Raw genomic sequence first — 19,853 nt, 5'->3', positions numbered from 1 at the left:
ACCCCTAACCCGTACACCCTACCCGCTAACCCTAACCCTAACCCTACCCTAACCTAACCCTAACCCTAACCCTAACCCTAACCCTAACCCTAACCCTAACCCTAACCCTAACCCTAACCCTAACCCTAACCCTAACCCTAACCCTAACCCTAACCCTAACCCTAACCCTAACCCTAACCCTAACCCTAACCCTAACCCTAACCCTAACCCTAACCCTAACCCTAACCCTAACCCTAACCCTAACCCTAACCCTAACCCTAACCCTAACCCTAACCCTAACCCTAACCCTAACCCTAACCCTAACCCTAACCCTAACCCTAACCCTAACCCTAACCCTAACCCTAACCCTAACCCTAACCCTAACCCTAACCCTAACCCTAACCCTAACCCTAACCCTAACCCTAACCCTAACCCTAACCCTAACCCTAACCCTAACCCTAACCCTAACCCTAACCCTAACCCTAACCCTAACCCTAACCCTAACCCTAACCCTAACCCTAACCCTAACCCTAACCCTAACCCTAACCCTAACCCTAACCCTAACCCTAACCCTAACCCTAACCCTAACCCTAACCCTAACCCTAACCCTAACCCTAACCCTAACCCTAACCCTAACCCTAACCCTAACCCTAACCCTAACCCTAACCCTAACCCTAACCCTAACCCTAACCCTAACCCTAACCCTAACCCTAACCCTAACCCTAACCCTAACCCTAACCCTAACCCTAACGGAAGCCGGAAGCCGGAAGCCGGAAGCCGGAAGCCGGAAGCCGGAAGCCGGAAGCCGGAAGCCATTGCTTCGTGTGCGTTTTGGGTTCTGGATTTTCTGGTTGATTTTCTTCGGTTTTTGAGTATGTTTACTGGTATTTCATCATTTATATGTAGTAATGACTATGTTGTTGTTGGTATGCCTTGTAACTGTTGTTCTGTTTGAATTTTTGTAGTTTATAGGTTTGATGTTGTCTGTTTTGTATTTGTGATGTTGGTGGTTATATGTGTTGTGCTTGTAAAGAAGTTGTGTTTTGTGAGGGTGGGTTTTGATTGGCTGGTTTTTTTTTGTATTTGCATTAGAAATGTTTTGTATTTCGGTTTTTTTATTGCTGTTTTTATTGCTGTTTTTAATTTGTTGGTCTGTTTTGAATGTAATTTGTTTATTTGTGGAGATTTTATTAGTGTGGTCTGGGTCTTGTTTGTGTGGGTGGTGGAAAAAAAAAATTACCTAATTTGCATATCTAATTGCTTCATTTGCATAATTGATTACAATTATTTAATTATGTAATTGGGTGTATAATTACTGTTATTGGGGTTTACAGGACAATTGTCAGGGTGGTATTCATTGTTGGATCTGTATAGGAAAACCTTAAAAATAATAAGTGTTGCATGGCACTAGAAAATGGCATGCACATGGGTAGCTACCTTTCCCATTAAAGACATTTCTTTAATGACTGCTACACATGCCCTTCCCCGCTGCTGCTACATGATGTGTCTCAGAACATTATTGTTGTTCTGATTATGCTGTGGTGAAACTCTTACAGCAACTATACACCCATGAACTGCCTCTCACACACACAAATCACTCACAGACACACATCCCTCTACATATGTTCCAAGTCACTTGTGCACAAGATTGACAATGCATGGCTGCGTCCAGCACATGCCCCTAAACACCAATATATGCGCACACAGAGTCTCTCCAACCATGACATGGTTGCCCCTGTACCCAGCAAAACAAACACAAGTGGGAGGAGACCAAAATATACTTTATTATTCACACATGCAGACATCAATGCTTAACGTTTGTTTGGTCAAACGACTTCACTGTTGGGAGCTGTTCATTTCACTATTTTACCGCTCAACATATCTTCCTCAGACTCCTCCTCAAACCTCGCTTACTATTGCTACTATCTGCCTATTGGGTTGCCTACATTACAGAAAGGGTCTGGCCCGAGGAGCCATCTCCAGACTATTCCTTACCTTTGATGTGGCTGCTGCTACTACAACTGCCACATCTGCAATGATGTTGACTTACACCTCATCCTGACAACTACAGCTACCTTCCTCCACCCCTGACGCAATGTACTCCAAGACTTCCAACCCCAATGCACAATGACAAACAAAAACAACTTCCATCCCGTAGGGGCTGCTACTCCATTTAGCCTCTGTGGACTTATGGTCTGTACAAAGACAGTCAAAAAACTCAGTTCCACCATATTCCTCAACACCGTGGCTGCAGTCAAGTTCTTCTTGCTGTTGCCACAATAGGGACCAACGTTGCTACAGTTCCTAATCCCCTTGGGATGCGCTCTCTTCCAACGTGTGCATCAGGTTCCCTCTTCTGGGTGACAGCATCTGCAAAACTGGCTGCTCTGAAGACAGAACAGGTGCTTGCTGCTTCTCTGAGCACAGCTGCAGACCTCTGCAAAAAAAACTAAACAATAAAAATAATTAAGGGTGATGATGCCATATTTGTCACAGCCCTAGGCAACACTATACCTCAATCCCAAAATAATGAAAACTGCACTTGCTGCAATACCCACTCCTGCTCCAAACTCGCCATCTCCCACCACAACCTGCAACATGGCTCCATGACCATTAACAGCTGCTGCACACTACTTCCACAAACAACAAACACTATTCAGAGCACAGGAGAATATACCCCAAGAACTCTAAAACTGGGACCCTAACAAGTGACCCTGCCTGCAAAAACCCCGGCCCGTGCCTGACCTCCGCCCAAACTTTGGCGATGAACGTCGCCTCGCAGAGCGGCCGGGACCGGGGAAAAAAAAACCCAGCCGGGGGAAGAAAAAAAAAATCCCCCGGCTGGGGTTTTTTTATTCTAGGGGTTTTATGCCCTACAAACCTGCAAAGGAAAAAACACACTCCTCCGCAGCCAACCTGCGGGTCAACACAACCACCAAAACAGACACGCACGCACACACACACACACACACACACACACTCCAGTCACCCCGCTCCCTCTGCTACCACACAGGACGGCCCAACCTCCCCGATCCTGCGCTCCACCACCTGCCAGCCAAAAGCGGCCATTGGCCCGTCCCTGCGGCGCTCCCCAAGAGCGCCCCCCAGAGCGGCCTCGCAGGTGACCCTGCCTGCAAAAACCCCGGCCCGTGCCTGACCTCCGCCCAAACTTTGGCGATGAACGTCGCCTCGCAGAGCGGCCGGGACCGGGGAAAAAAAAACCCAGCCGGGGGAAGAAAAAAAAAATCCCCCGGCTGGGGTTTTTTTATTCTAGGGGTTTTATGCCCTACAAACCTGCAAAGGAAAAAACGCACTCCTCCGCAGCCAACCTGCGGGTCAACACAACCACCAAAACAGACACGCACGCACACACACACACACACACACACACACACACACTCCAGTCACCCCGCTCCCTCTGCTACCGCACAGGACGGCCCAACCTCCCCGATCCTGCGCTCCACCACCTGCCGGCCAAAAGCGGCCATTGGCCCGTCCCTGCGGCGCTCCCCAAGAGCGCCCCCCAGAGCGGCCTCGCAGGTGACCCTGCCTGCAAAAACCCCGGCCCGTGCCTGACCTCCGCCCAAACTTTGGCGATGAACGTCGCCTCGCAGAGCGGCCGGGACCGGGGAAAAAAAAACCCAGCCGGGGGAAGAAAAAAAAAATCCCCCGGCTGGGGTTTTTTTATTCTAGGGGTTTTATGCCCTACAAACCTGCAAAGGAAAAAACACACTCCTCCGCAGCCAACCTGCGGGTCAACACAACCACCAAAACAGACACGCACACACACACACACACACACTCCAGTCACTCCGCTCCCTCTGCTACCGCACAGGACGGCCCAACCTCCCGGATCCTGCGCTCCACCACCTGCCGGCCAAAAGCGGCCATTGGCCCGTCCCTGCGGCGCTCCCCAAGAGCGCCCCCCAGAGCGGCCTCGCAGGTGACCCTGCCTGCAAAAACCCCGGCCCGTGCCTGACCTCCGCCCAAACTTTGGCGATGAACGTCGCCTCGCAGAGCGGCCGGGACCGGGGAAAAAAAAACCCAGCCGGGGGAAGAAAAAAAAAATCCCCCGGCTGGGGTTTTTTTATTCTAGGGGTTTTATGCCCTACAAACCTGCAAAGGAAAAAACGCACTCCTCCGCAGCCAACCTGCGGGTCAACACAACCACCAAAACAGACACGCACACACACACACACACACACTCCAGTCACTCCGCTCCCTCTGCTACCGCACAGGACGGCCCAACCTCCCGGATCCTGCGCTCCACCACCTGCCGGCCAAAAGCGGCCATTGGCCCGTCCCTGCGGCGCTCCCCAAGAGCGCCCCCCAGAGCGGCCTCGCAGGTGACCCTGCCTGCAAAAACCCCGGCCCGTGCCTGACCTCCGCCCAAACTTTGGCGATGAACGTCGCCTCGCAGAGCGGCCGGGACCGGGGAAAAAAAAACCCAGCCGGGGGAAGAAAAAAAAAATCCCCCGGCTGGGGTTTTTTTATTCTAGGGGTTTTATGCCCTACAAACCTGCAAAGGAAAAAACGCACTCCTCCGCAGCCAACCTGCGGGTCAACACAACCACCAAAACAGACACGCACACGCACACACACACACACTCCAGTCACCCCGCTCCCTCTGCTACCGCACAGGACGGCCCAACCTCCCGGATCCTGCGCTCCACCACCTGCCGGCCCAAAGCGGCCATTGGCCCGTCCCTGCGGCGCTCCCCAAGAGCGCCCCCCAGAGCGGCCTCGCAGGTGACCCTGCCTGCAAAAACCCCGGCCCGTGCCTGACACCTACCAAAACTTTGGCAATAAACATCACCTCGCAGAGCGGCCAAGACTGGGGGGGAAAAAAAACCAGCCAGGTGAAAGAAATACATCCCCCGGCTGTTTTTTTTTTTTTTTTTTTTTTCTCCAGTACTTTGCCCTACAAGCCTGCAAATCACTGACTGTTCAGAGCCCCATCTGCTCTTTCTACACACTTACCGCAAGTCACCTACAACAACTGCATAAAAACCACACATGCATTAATGTCTTACCTTATCTTACCTCACAATCTGGTTGTCATTCGCTCCGTTCCCAGCCACATGCAGAGAGACAGAGACCCTTTAACCATCTATGCTGCCTACACAATATCATATGATACATACAAAGATAGAGCCATGTACTGTGCACACAAGTCAAACAACTTGACGTGCCCTTAGAGCACCATTGAGACAAAATACAATACAGGGTGATAGAATGCAGGTCCATCTCTGACGGCAGTTGAGACAGTTACAGGGTGGTACAACGTGACATTGTCTCCAGTGGTGGTCCAGATGACTACAGAGGGGTGCCGACAAAAGCCAAACAACAATATGAGGCAATACGATGCAAGGCGGTCTTGGATGGTGGTAGACACCGACGCAGACCCAGACGAGGCAAATCCCATACGGAGCCGAACAAGGCACTAGGCAGTCAAATACGGAACGCTCCAATAACAAAACCACAATAGGGGGTGGTACGATACGAGACCGCCTCAGTTGGTGGTCAAGACAATTTCAGGCCAGTACAATGCAAAACCGATACTCAGCAGAACAATACAATACACACTCAAATAAACAGTGATCTAATAACAACACACAATACAGGGTGACACAAAGCCAGATGGTCTCTGCTGGCGGGTGAGATGGTTACAGAGTGTCACGATGCGATACAAAGTAGACCTGCACAATATGAGATTGTCTCCAATGTCAGTCAAGACTACTACAGAGAAATACAATGCACAACCACTGCCGAGAGGGACAGTGCTATAAGCATTCAAATAGGGAATGATCCAATTAAAAAAATAAATAAATACAGGGTTGTACAACGCAAAACCATCTCTGATGTCAGTCAAGACCGTTACAGAGCTATACAATGTGAGACACGATGCGATACGGGGTGATACAATACAAGACAGTCTCAAATGGCAGTCGAGACTGTTACAGAGCTATACAATGCAAAGCCAATACAATGCCAAACAATGCAATGTGCACTCCAGTACAGATTGATCCAATACAAAAAAAAGCAGTAGGGGGCAGTATAAAGCAAGACGGTCTTGCGTGGCGGTCGAGATAGTTACGGAGTGGCACAATGTGAGACAAAACGCAATATGGGCCGTTACAATGTGAAACGGTCTCAGATGAAGGTTGAGACAATTACAGGGCGGTACAATGCGAAACCAATAGAGCCAAACAATGCCATACCCATTCAAATACAGAACGGTCCGACACAAAAGGCACAACACGGAGTTACGCTGCGAAATGGTCTCTGATAGCGGCCGAGACAATTACAGGGCGGTACAATGCGACGCATACCCAAATACAGAGCTTTACAAAGCAAAAGAAAAAGTAAGCGCTGCCTGGCTAGGCAGTCTCAGATGGGAGTCCAAAATAGAGCGCCGCGATACAACACAACTCTAGAATGACACGTGCCTGAGAAGCTTAGCTTTAGGACCCTACCTGAGAAAGACATGCGGATGAGATGCCGTAGCACATCTCTATGGAACCGGTAAGTACCAGAGCAGAGCAGTCCTTCCAGGCCACATCGCCTCCCTGAAGGTGACCCTCCAGATACATCCGTGACGCTAGGTGTGCTTGAAGCTCCGATCGCAGGTGGCAGACACAGACCCGTGGCGCATGCAGAGGCTGCGAGAGCGACCGTGAGACGCTATAAGACTGCGGGTGAGAACGACTCCCGTAGGGTTGATGATGCCAACGCAGAAGACCTACGGCGCCACGATGACGTTAATGCCTTATAGAGGCCCTGCAAGAGAAGCGACGGCTGCAACCTGTGACAGAAAGCGACCGCCAAAATCATCACGGTGGATGCATGAGAAGGCAGGCTTTAAGACCTGAACCTCTTAAGGACATGGGAACGTAACCCCAGAAGACTACTCTGTGGAAACGGGAATCTCAACGACGGAGCCGCACGTGCCTCCTGGCTTGCCGCTACAAGTGGAGACCGATCAGAAAGATCCGAAACATAATACACGCTGGAAGGAAGGACGCTTTAAAGTAGACTATCAAGATGAGAACTGCTCAACAGGCACTACGCTGATGAGGTGATGCTCTCTAGACACTCTGGAGGGCTAGCAAGGTGCCTCCTGATCACAAAAGGAGCAATGGAGAATTTGAGACCAGAAGAAGGTATTATGCAAGACACAGAAGACAGGCCGTGCAAACTACATGATGACAAACAGGAGCCGGAACCGCCCTGACCGGTGAACGCTACCATCACGCAGAAGAGTAACCGCCTCTCTTTACCTGCCCAAAGGGGACCGCTCCAGGACAGCCCTCTGCCCTACACTAACTTTAAAACCCAACTCTCCGGTTGCTGACCCTGTCCCCTCCCTCCCCAAACAGTCTTGATCACAAGTCCATCCGCTGAGCTTTCCGAAAGCCTGGGCTCCAAAGCCATCCTTGACAAAAAAAAAAAAAAAAACCCGATTGGCAAACAGCATTAATCCTGCAGGCAATGGATTCTTCATCGCCTGCAAAAAAAAAAAAAAAAAAAATAAAAATGCACACACAACACTGCCGTTGGGAAGCATCACGTCGGTCAACATAGCCTTCTCCTGTAAACAGCCCCCGCCTCGGACATGCCGTGGTGTTCTGCTCACCTGCTCTGCACGGATTCCAGAGTTGAATGCTGTGACCATCATTGTTTCTGGCACCTGACAGAATCAAGAATTCAAACTGGGGAAAAACAACAACAGAACAACCAAGTGTAACTGCACTCGCAGAGGCAGCAGTCACATCTTCCCTCTAATACCAGAAACGACAACCCACCTTCTCACAGTACTCCGCTCGGCTCTGCTGCATCACCCTGCGCAGCTGGTCCCGCTACGTCTGAAAAAACAACATCAATGATCAGCTGGATGCAGAGAGATAGCGTCATAACGCTTAAGTCTGGTTCCTATTTAGAAACCTCATCTGGCAGCTCACCAGAAAAAACACCCACAAACTTCAAGCCCCATGCATAGCAGCCTTTGCTTCTTTGAGATGTGGTCTCCGGCGCTACCACTGAATGGCCCCTCCTGCAGAGTTCTACCTTTCCCCATAAAGCGTTAATGAAAAACCTGTTTGCAAAACCCGCTGACAGCCGCTCGGTCCGAAATAACCTTACTGCCTTTGCCTCGACACACCGACATATTAACTGTAGAATCTTATGGCTATCCCACCTACGCCTGACTCTACATCCCTGGGCAGGGTGACTACGAGCCACGCAGACATGCACAGATACTACATAGAACACTACAATGTGCCTCAAAGGTGAGAGAAAACTCTCAGTGAGAAGAACAACACTGGGACGGAAGTCGCTGTCAGGCAAGAAGACCTGCGAGACCGCAACGGTGATGGGAGGAGGCTCTGGGAAACAGCCCCAATAAAAAAAAAAAAAAAAAAAAAAAAAAAAAAAAAAAGAGTAGGACGTCAGGGCCTGTGATGAGAAACGACTCTCAAAACCGAGATGATGTATGTGCGGGAAGCCCGGCTTCAACACAGAAGAACATAAGGATGAAGGGAACGACACCCGGCCCCTGAAAATGGATGGGTAGAGAGCAGAGCTGCTCGTGCAGCCGGGAACGAGGCTACAAAAGCGGAGCAACCAAAAAGCCTTCCGATCAAGACCAATCCACGCTTTAAGCTCATAAGGCGAAAAAAGTGACACCCGATTGGCACCGTGCTGATGAGTATTGGCGATTGAAACCCACGGGCTGCGCCTGAGGCACGTGTCGTACTCCTCGTGCAAAGAGCAATGATGACATTAAGAACTGAGGAAGCTCTACAACACATAAGACGTATCACACAGGCTATACGATGACAGACACAGGCTGGAACCACCCTGCCCAGCACACGCTAGCGTCGTGCTGACGAGTAACCTGCTCCCCCTTTACCTGCCCAAAGGGGACCGCTCCTGGACATCCCTCTGCCCTACGCTAACTTTAAAACCTGTCCCTGCAATTGCCGACCTCGTCCCCTCCTTCCCCCGAACACACTGTGGTGCCGCTCCCTCGACTTATCTTTCAGAGAGCCAGGAGGCTTAATCCATTCGCAACGAGGAAAACCACAGTCCACCAACAGAATTCATCCTGCAGTCGCCAGGATCCTCTTCGTCACCTTTAAAGACATATCCAAACCACACACAAGAGTGCGGTCAGTCGGCATCGCGTCAGTCAACACAGACCTTTACCGCAACACGCCCCTCCTCAGAAGCACCGCTGCGTTTCTGATTACCTGCTCCGTGTCAACTCCAAAGTCGAATGCTGCGGCTGCGTGTGAGCCGGCACGGACAGGGCGCGGGAAGAGCCACAAAAACACAGGGGAAGTGCGATGACTAAGTTTTTCATCATTACATCACCAGCCAGGGAATTCCCAAAGGGGGGCCCGGGCAGAGGCACACGAGCGCAGATCCAGGCACCGATCTGTCTGTGCTCGAGGATCACCAAATGTGCTGCTTGCACCTGTATATTGGGGATTGCGCAGCCAGAGTTCACTGCCGCGCTTTGCCCTTTCCCACAGGAGGGCAGTAATCTCAAGCTTGTCCAACTGGGTGCTTCCGAGTCTCTCGCAGGCCTATGTTATCAAAACGCAGATGGTCTGCCTGTCAAGCACACGAGACTAAGCAGTGATTAGTATGGTGTACCTGTTCTTCTACACCCCAGCTTTGAGTCACTTAGGCAGGTTTAGAATCCTCCTTGACATCCTTCTATTTCTTCTCCTGTGCAGATGGTCATCATTTGTGGCACCTAAAAGACCGAGAGACTCAAAATTACCATTGCACTCACAAGAAGTCACTGACCCTGTGTGCCTCCTCTCAACTACCTGGCTCGCCTCAAACCCTCATCCGCTCCCAAAGGCGGCGCACACAGTGCCTGCAAAGTAAAAGGGAGAAAAGCTTCACTGAGCTGACACATGATACTTTGCTATTAGACACTAAAAGGGGCCCGCGACAGCCTCGCCGGCTCGAACCACTAATCGGCTTGCAGCATTGTCCATCTGAGCCTGTGTGCGGCACCTGCAAAAACACAAGCAAAGCAGCACATGCTGGCATACAGTCTGAAACTTCAGGCTGTGGATAACAATTCCCATCTTCCGCTGCTTTACCTTGACAGCTTGCCGGCCCAGCCTCCATCAGTTTGGATTGCTGCTTTGGGTCTTGCGCCCCACCTGTAAAACACAAGCGGCACAGGTTCCTTACAACTTGACCAGCCTGAAAAAGGACTGATACTTCAGCCCACGGAATGCCTGTCACCTGGACAAAGTCGGCCACTGAGTCAGCTCATCGCTTCAAGGATTGAAATTGAAAAAAAGATACCATAAATGCTGTCATAGAGCCACCGGTCACATCTTCCCTCTAATGCCGCACATGGTGACCCGCCTTCTTATAGTGCTCCGATTGGCTCTGCTAAATCGCCCTGCACAGCTTGTCCCTCTGCATCTGAAAAACAACATCAAACGAGTCACCTGGATGGGAAGCAATGGCTTCCTCATTCCGATGGTCACATTCCCAATTACAAATACTATCTAGACTCCAACTACAGCCTGCCATAACAAAAAAAACCCCAAACTCAAAGTGCCATGCAAAGCAGCCTTTTTGGTCTTTAAGGTGCAGACTCCTGCACTACTGCTGAACAGCATGTCCAACGTGGTGCTGCTCATCTTAAAAACCGCTAATGGAAGCACCGTCCATATAACCTGCTGATGGCTACGCGATCCCAGATGACTGTACCACCTTGGCCCCAACAGCCTGGACGCAGCAACATGTTAACCATAGACTCTTACTCCTATCCCACCTACCCCTGACTCAACACCCCCAGGCAGGGCGGCTCCGAGCCACACAAACACACAGATGGACAGACTGACGCTACACAAAATCCTACAATGTACCTCAAAGATGAGAGAAAACTCTCAGCGAGAATGACGACACCTCGACCAAAGACGTCATCGAGCAAAATGATGAGCGAGACCATAATGGTGAAGTGAGGGGCCTCGACGGAAACCCCGAAGAACAGGCAGAACGTCACGACCCGTGACAAGAAGTGACTCGCCAAACTGCGAAGATGAAGCCCGGTTTTCTGCATGTACAAGACCTAAGACCGTAACGATGCGGGGCAGAAGGCCCGCGCCCTGAAAACGGATGGCCAGAGAGCAGAGCTGCTCACGCAGCTGGGAACCGCGCCGCAAACGAGGCCCGTCCAGACACTTGCGTGGCACCGCACCTATCCACGCTTTAGGCTTTTAATGCAAGAAAAGCGGCGCCCGAACGGCGCTATGCCGATGAGTACAGGCGTTCGAGACTCCAGGGGTGCCGCCTGAGGCACCGTGCCTTGCTCCTGGAGCACAAACCCAAAATCGAGATCTGACGAAGGTCTAATACACCAAAGACAGACCACACTGATGACGCCACAGACGCAGGCTGGAACCGCCCTGCCCGGCACACGCTACCGTCGGGCTGAAGAGTAACCCACTCCCTTTACCTGCCTAAAGGGGATTGCTCCGCGACAGCCCTCTGCCCTACACTAACTTTGAAAGCCATCCCTGCGACTCCCAAACTTGTCCCATCCCGCCCCCGAACACTTTCCACCGGCATTTCCTCAGCTTATCTTTCAAAGAGCAATGGGTCCAAAGCCGTCCTCAACAAGAAAAACACCACAGGCAGCCAAGTGGATTGATCCTGCATTCACCAGGTTTCTCTTCATCATCTGAAAAAAAAAAAAAAAAAAAAGTTATTCACACAACAAAACCACACATGAATCTACAGACAACAGCGGCATCAGTCAACATCGCATCAGTCAACACGCAATTTTCATGTGCCATCCCCAGCTCTGATGCACCGTGGCATTCCGCTCACCTGCTCTCCACTGATGCCACAGTCACACGGTGTGACGCTCATTGTTTGTAGCGCTTAAGAGTCACAAAATTACAATTGCATTTAAATAACTCACCAGCCCCAGGCGCCTCCTCTCTACAACACAGCTCACCTAAAATTCTCCTCCAATTCCAAATGCAGCCTGCACAGTACCTGCAAATCCAAAGGGAAATGCTTCACTGAGCTACCACAAAATACTTTGCTACAAGACGCCTACCCTGCCCACAACCCCCTCACCTGCTCCTATGGCTCGACAGCACGCGGCAGCACCCCACTGAGCCTGCATGCGGCACCTGCAAAAATCCAAGAGATACAGTACATGCTGAGACACTGCACTCAACCGTAGCCCCTGGCCAACAATTCGCATCTCCCGCCCCTTCCACGTGACAACTCGCCGGCCCATCCTCTACCGCTTTGGGTCACCGCCTTCACCCTTGCGCACCACCTGTAAGACACAAACAACACCAGTCGCTTATCACTTCACTGGCAATACAACACCCAGACAACTAACTGCTACCCAATCACTCATCTTACCTGCACTGAATCAGCCCTGGTGCCTGTATCCCACAGTGCTCCTTGCTTCAAGCTTCCAACTGAAACAGAAAAATACCCTGATGTAGTCATCACAGAGCCACCGCTCACAGCTTCCCTCTAAGAGACCACACACCTACCCACCTTCTGACAGAGCTCCGCTCGGCTCTCCTACGTCGCCCTGCACAGAGCGTCCCCCTGCACCTGAAAAAACAATATCAAAGAAGTCACCTGGAGACGGAGAGATAGCTTCATAATGACAAGTGTTCCCATTGACAAGTGTCATCTACAGCCCAACTACAACCTGCCAGAACCAAAGCCCACTAATCTTAAACTCCACACAAAGCAGCCTCAATACCTTGGAGAGGCAATCTCCGTCGATACTGCTTAACAGCCTCTCCCTCATAGCTCTGCTGCGCCCCTAAGAATGTTACCAAAAAAAGCTGCCCACGCAACCCGCCGATGGCTACTCAATCCCAGGTGACTGTAGCACCTTGGCCCCAACAGCCTAGCCAGATCGCTGGGTTAAGCACACACTCTTACTGCCATCCCACCTACCCCTGACTCCACACCCCCGGGCAGGGCGGCTCCGAGCCACACAAACACACAGATGGACAGACTGACGCTACACAAAATCCTACAATGTACCTCAAAGATGAGAGAAAACTCTCAGCGAGAATGATGACACCTCGAACAAAGCCATCATCGAGCAAAATGATGAGCGAGAGCGTAATGGTGAAGTGTGGGGCCTCGACAGAAACCCCGGAGAACAGGCAGAACGTCACGACCCGTGACAAGAAGTGACTCGCCAAACTGCGAAGATGTACACGCAGAAAACCGGGCTTCAAGACCTAAGACCGTAACGATGCGGGGCAGAAGGCCCGCGCCCTGAAAACGGATGGCCAGAGAGCAGAGCTGCTCACGCAGCTGGGAACCGCGCCGCAAACGAGGCCCGTCCAGACACTTGCGTGGCACCGCACCTATCCACGCTTTAGGCTTTTAATGCAAGAAAAGCGGCGCCCGAACGGCGCTATGCCGATGAGTACAGGCGTTCGAGACTCCAGGGGTGCCGCCTGAGGCACCGTGCCTTGCTCCTGGAGCACAAACCCAAAATCGAGATCTGACGAAGGTCTAATACACCAAAGACAGACCACACTGATGACGCCACAGACGCAGGCTGGAACCGCCCTGCCCGGCACACGCTACCGTCGGGCTGAAGAGTAACCCACTCCCTTTACCTGCCTAAAGGGGATTGCTCCGCGACAGCCCTCTGCCCTACACTAACTTTGAAAGCCATCCCTGCGACTCCCAAACTTGTCCCATCCCGCCCCCGAACACTTTCCACCGGCATTTCCTCAGCTTATCTTTCAAAGAGCAATGGGTCCAAAGCCGTCCTCAACAAGAAAAACACCACAGGCAGCCAAGTGGATTGATCCTGCATTCACCAGGTTTCTCTTCATCATCTGAAAAAAAAAAAAAAAAAAGTTATTCACACAACAAAACCACACATGAATCTACAGACAACAGCGGCATCAGTCAACATCGCATCAGTCAACACGCAATTTTCATGTGCCATCCCCAGCTCTGATGCACCGTGGCATTCCGCTCACCTGCTCTCCACTGATGCCACAGTCACACGGTGTGACGCTCATTGTTTGTAGCGCTTAAGAGTCACAAAATTACAATTGCATTTAAATAACTCACCAGCCCCAGGCGCCTCCTCTCTACAACACAGCTCACCTAAAATTCTCCTCCAATTCCAAATGCAGCCTGCACAGTACCTGCAAATCCAAAGGGAAATGCTTCACTGAGCTACCACAAAATACTTTGCTACAAGACGCCTACCCTGCCCACAACCCCCTCACCTGCTCCTATGGCTCGACAGCACGCGGCAGCACCCCACTGAGCCTGCATGCGGCACCTGCAAAAATCCAAGAGATACAGTACATGCTGAGACACTGCACTCAACCGTAGCCCCTGGCCAACAATTCGCATCTCCCGCCCCTTCCACGTGACAACTCGCCGGCCCATCCTCTACCGCTTTGGGTCACCGCCTTCACCCTTGCGCACCACCTGTAAGACACAAACAACACCAGTCGCTTATCACTTCACTGGCAATACAACACCCAGACAACTAACTGCTACCCAATCACTCATCTTACCTGCACTGAATCAGCCCTGGTGCCTGTATCCCACAGTGCTCCTTGCTTCAAGCTTCCAACTGAAACAGAAAAATACCCTGATGTAGTCATCACAGAGCCACCGCTCACAGCTTCCCTCTAAGAGACCACACACCTACCCACCTTCTGACAGAGCTCCGCTCGGCTCTCCTACGTCGCCCTGCACAGAGCGTCCCCCTGCACCTGAAAAAACAATATCAAAGAAGTCACCTGGAGACGGAGAGATAGCTTCATAATGACAAGTGTTCCCATTGACAAGTGTCATCTACAGCCCAACTACAACCTGCCAGAACCAAAGCCCACTAATCTTAAACTCCACACAAAGCAGCCTCAATACCTTGGAGAGGCAATCTCCGTCGATGCTGCTTAACAGCCTCTCCCTCATAGCTCTGCTGCGCCCCTAAGAACGTTACCAAAAAAAGCTGCCCACGCAACCCGCCGATGGCTACTCAATCCCAGGTGACTGTAGCACCTTGGCCCCAACAGCCTAGCCAGATCGCTGGGTTAAGCACACACTCTTACTGCCATCCCACCTACCCCTGACTCCACACCCCCGGGCAGGGCGGCTCCGAGCCACACAAACACACAGATGGACAGACTGACGCTACACAAAATCCTACAATGTACCTCAAAGATGAGAGAAAACTCTCAGCGAGAATGATGACACCTCGAACAAAGCCATCATCGAGCAAAATGATGAGCGAGAGCGTAATGGTGAAGTGTGGGGCCTCGACAGAAACCCCGGAGAACAGGCAGAACGTCACGACCCGTGACAAGAAGTGACTCGCCAAACTGCGAAGATGTACACGCAGAAAACCGGGCTTCAAGACCTAAGACCGTAACGATGCGGGGCAGAAGGCCCGCGCCCTGAAAACGGATGGCCAGAGAGCAGAGCTGCTCACGCAGCTGGGAACCGCGCCGCAAACGAGGCCCGTCCAGACACTTGCGTGGCACCGCACCTATCCACGCTTTAGGCTTTTAATGCAAGAAAAGCGGCGCCCGAACGGCGCTATGCCGATGAGTACAGGCGTTCGAGACTCCAGGGGTGCCGCCTGAGGCACCGTGCCTTGCTCCTGGAGCACAAACCCAAAATCGAGATCTGACGAAGGTCTAATACACCAAAGACAGACCACACTGATGACGCCACAGACGCAGGCTGGAACCGCCCTGCCCGGCACACGCTACCATCGGGCTGAAGAGTAACCCGCTCCCTTTACCTGCCTAAAGGGGACTGCTCCACGACAACCATCCGCCCTACGCTGACTTTACAAATCCTTTCCTACAATTGTCTCCCTTGTCCCCTCTCCTGTGCCTGTTCTTCAACTCATCTTTCAAAGGGCCGGGGGTCCAAATCCATCCTTGACTTAACACACAAAAAACAGCTAGCTGGTATGTTCCTGCAGTCACTGGGTCCATCATCTGCAAAATAAATAAATAAAACCCCCACCAAATCCAGAGTCATAAGCAACAATTAATTACGGCACCTAAAACACCAAAGAAACACAAAATTACCATTGCGCTTGCATAAAGTCACAGGTCACGTGCTCCTCCTTGATACTACCCGGCCCACCTCAAATGCAGGAGACCGCAACGGAACAGACCTCATCGACACCCAAATCCCACTGCAAAAACATCTCAGAAAGTCTGATGAACCTGCCTCCCTTTCCCCTCTCCCAAAGCTTCAGAACCCCCTTCTCTTCTCCTGAACTGACAGGGAAGGAACCCCGCTTCTTCCAGACAACTCCCGCCCTGTATGAGAGCCTCTGAACCCCCTCTTGTCGGCCGCCCCTCGGGAGCTGCTCTTCCGAGCCGTGCCCTGCAGGCAGCTTTCTTCCCATGGACTCTGGGCTGTGTTACAGACCCACAAAGCCAGTGAAAACCACTATACCTTAAATCTCTGCTACTTTCTTGAGAAATGCTACACTCCATAGACAGATGTATACAAGATGCTCACCCTAGTGCCCACTAAATAATCTTATCGTTGCTCCTATTAAGAAAATTTATATTAGCAACTTACACTGTATGTAACAAAACTGGTGAGAAAAACCCACAAAGTTCCATCTCCAATTAAGTCAGTAATTCCAAGAAAATGCAGGGTACCTGGAAAAAAAAAGAAATACATACTATTAAACCATCTTACCATCCCTGAACGCTCAATACAAAACTACTAACCTAAAAAAAAAAAAAAAAAAAAAAAAAAAGAAAAAGAAAGAACACATTTATTTTCTATTAAATACGCTGCTGAACCTTAACTGGTCTGGAAGGTCTTTCCTAGAACTTATGAGTTCCCCTTCTCTAAATGTAAAAACACACCAGCCCAAACAGCTGAGCCAGCTCCAAAACTAGATTTGACCACAGGATCAGCAAAAGACCTACACCGAAGACACCCAACTGCAGAATGAGCTCACTCAGCAGAGGCTGTGGCTCATATACCTCAGGCCCCGCCTGCCACCCTTCCCACAACCCCCTGGGAAGGGGTGGGATGGACCAGCAGAAGGCATAAAGGCCGCCGCAGGGGTAGCAGCTCCTTTTCTCGTCAGCCTTAAGTTTACAGCATGTGAGAGAGTAAACAGGGAAAGTGGCGCTTACAAGAAAGGCCGATATCTGCTTTTCTACTGTGACTGAAGTGATGGCGTCAGCAACGTGATCGGGTAAGAAATTCAACTTAATGTTCCATTGCGTAGATAGAAAGAATTAGAAATCATGCTAAGCCCTAAAAGACACTAGTTTGCTAAATGTAATAATGATATTATCATCAAAATTTATGTGCTTTAGTTTCCTTTCAAACAAAATACAGAGCTTCGGGGTCATGCTTTACTTTTAGCGGGACCGTGCACACTACCTACTTTCTGCCAGAATTATGTGCTGGATAGGACTGAACGACAAAGCGGAACTAGATCCCGTGAGAAAACCTTCTCAAAAATATCTCCACTTGTAAAGTACATTGTTTACTGTAAAGTACTGACAGTGTAGAGCCCTACGTGATCTCTCCTCGACCTATATCATTAACAGAACTAGATGAGTCCGAAAGGACAGAAAGCACCAAAACACGTGGAAATTCAATAAAAGTATCAGAAATGGTATGAAGCATTCTAAGTAACACCTGAGTACGTAGAACAAAAATAAATTGCAAAGGACAACAAAAACCACTATGGGAAGTATGTCTATAAAAATAGATGAGGGCTTTCTAAGAGGAGATCTCAGCCAACGATAGGCATCTTTAGGGTACCGGATATGATATAGAAACATACTATAAGACAGACACCAAACAGGTGGCTCTGGAGCATACAGATGGTTTCGGAAAAAGTTCTATCAGAACAGGAGACGTGGTCAGAGGAATTAGAAAGGTCCCAAAGGGGCCAGAGACACCAAAGGAGATGGGGAGGTGCGACGAGCTCAAAAGGGAATTGAGCAAAATACAGATGTCCTCGGGGACCTGGGGACTGACTGGAGGGTGACCAGGGGTGACAGGACAAAAAGACAGACCAGAGTAAGAGATGGGAACTCGGGAAACATTCTGAGGGGGAAAGAGGGGTGTGGAGTGCCCTCTGGAGCTAAAATGGGACTCTGGGACGTAGCGGTTGTGTCACGAGAGCTCGGTGGGAGCAGCGGAGGAGTCCCAAGGGGCCTGAGAGCTCCAAGAAGCCTCAGAAATAAGGATGAGGAACTCCAAAGGGGATTTCGACAAAGTACAGATATTTTCAGGGCACTGGGGGCAGAATGAAGGCATCTTAAATTGCAAATAGTAAGCTAAGGGCGCACTGAGGTGCACAAAAAAATACTACCAAAAGGAAGCTGAAGTGCTCTAAGAGCGCTGTGGAGTACGAGAAAGGACTCGGAACACAAGGCTATAGAGAGTAGAGGCATTAGGAGGGGGCAGAGTAAGAAAAGAAGGCTCAGAGCCACGGCGGATGCCTCAGATTTCCAGGAGGGCATCTGGGCAAATCACAGATGAATGAATGAGAGAAGCACCTAATGGTGATACCCTCAACAGCAGAGAGAAAAATAAAGGAGCATTGTATGGCAAAGAAAAACCAGAGGCTCTGACGGCCCGAAAGAAAGGGAGATTAAGTGCTATGAGGTGCTGGGGAGATCAAGGAGGGTCTCGGGAAGCGTCTTGATGGTGAGGAGAGGGGTGTCTATGAGGGCTGAGGGACCAAAGAAGGCTTGGGGATGACAAGGAGGAACTCTGGTGATCCTCTGAGTGGAGTACAGATGGTCTCGGGTCGCAGGGGACAGAATGCGCAATCCTAGGTAGTGTAGAAGAACAAATGAGTGCTCTACGGCTCAAAGATGCCCCCCCCTAAAGAGCTACAAGATGGATGTGGAGCACAGGGAAAGTCTCAGAAGTCGGAGGGACAGAAAAATGACTGGGAACACGATGACTGAATTTCAACAGAGTAACTGTGTCATTGGAGGGCCAGGGAACTAATAGAGGCACAGCTTGAGGGAAGAGAGGACAGAAGGACTGGGCTGGGTCTTGAAGAACGGTCCGGGAACACCTGCCCGTCAGAGTCGCGAGGTTCAGACCGGACCCCCTTGCTCTCTAAACTCCGCAGAAAGGAGTCTAGGTGGAACCGGTCTTAGCCTCTGACCGTAAATAAAGAGTTTGTGCCCCAGGTTCTGTCACAAAGTTGATTTATTAACAGCTCGGGGCCTCCAAAGAGGGACCCCGTGGGTTCTTTTCCTGTGCTTTTTAAAGCCTCACATTCTATTGCGTAAGCTATTCATGCACATGTTCACGTGACGAGTGTGGCTCTTGACCGATCAAATTGTTCAACGGTTACGTGTCCTCTTTGATGACTGGAGGTTTAGTGCAGGTGATTTTACCACCTTATGCAGTTTCAGGATCTCTCTGTCTCATCCGTTGATGTATGTCATCTGTCTTCTGATGATTCTGGGCAGAACGGTCCCTTTTTTCATTTCGAAGAATTATAGTTTCCCCTTGACCGAAACAGTCGCTCTAATTCATAATGTTAAGTATACAATCTTCATTATTATTACTTATACAATTTCATTAAGTTAGTTAGGTTACAATGTATCAAAGTCATACAAAACTACTAGCTGTTCTTGTGCTAAGAAGGAGTTCCGCCAAAGTTTGCTACGTTGCTGTTACATCTTGCGGTCTAAGGCTTTGCTGATCTAGCTAGAAACACTAGGGAAAACTTTGGTTTCCCACTCTGGGTAGCAGATACGGACTCGGGAACTCTTCCGAGGGAACAAGAGGGGTGTGATGCCTGCGATAAAGCTAAACGTATGCTAAGGGCAACCTTGAAA

At 50.5% G+C, this 19,853-nt stretch overlaps 1 long non-coding RNA gene across 1 annotated transcript; it reads right to left on the bottom strand.

The window, feature by feature from the left end:
- Positions 1–13,750: 13,750 nt before the first annotated feature.
- On the bottom strand, positions 13,751–16,159 carry LOC309680056. Its single transcript, XR_014269868.1, has 8 exons — positions 16,089–16,159; positions 15,794–15,995; positions 14,700–14,759; positions 14,559–14,617; positions 14,435–14,469; positions 14,262–14,317; positions 14,137–14,177; positions 13,751–13,859 (listed from the first exon to the last, which is right to left on the bottom strand). It is a non-coding gene; the product is annotated as an uncharacterized lncRNA (long non-coding RNA).
- Between the last annotated feature and the right edge of the window lie 3,694 nt (positions 16,160–19,853).

This window comes from Vanellus vanellus (assembly GCF_965231255.1).
Source record: "Vanellus vanellus genome assembly, chromosome: 20".
Classification (NCBI taxonomy): domain Eukaryota; kingdom Metazoa; phylum Chordata; class Aves; order Charadriiformes; family Charadriidae; genus Vanellus; species Vanellus vanellus.
This window is presented reverse-complemented; position numbering and strand designations above follow the sequence as displayed.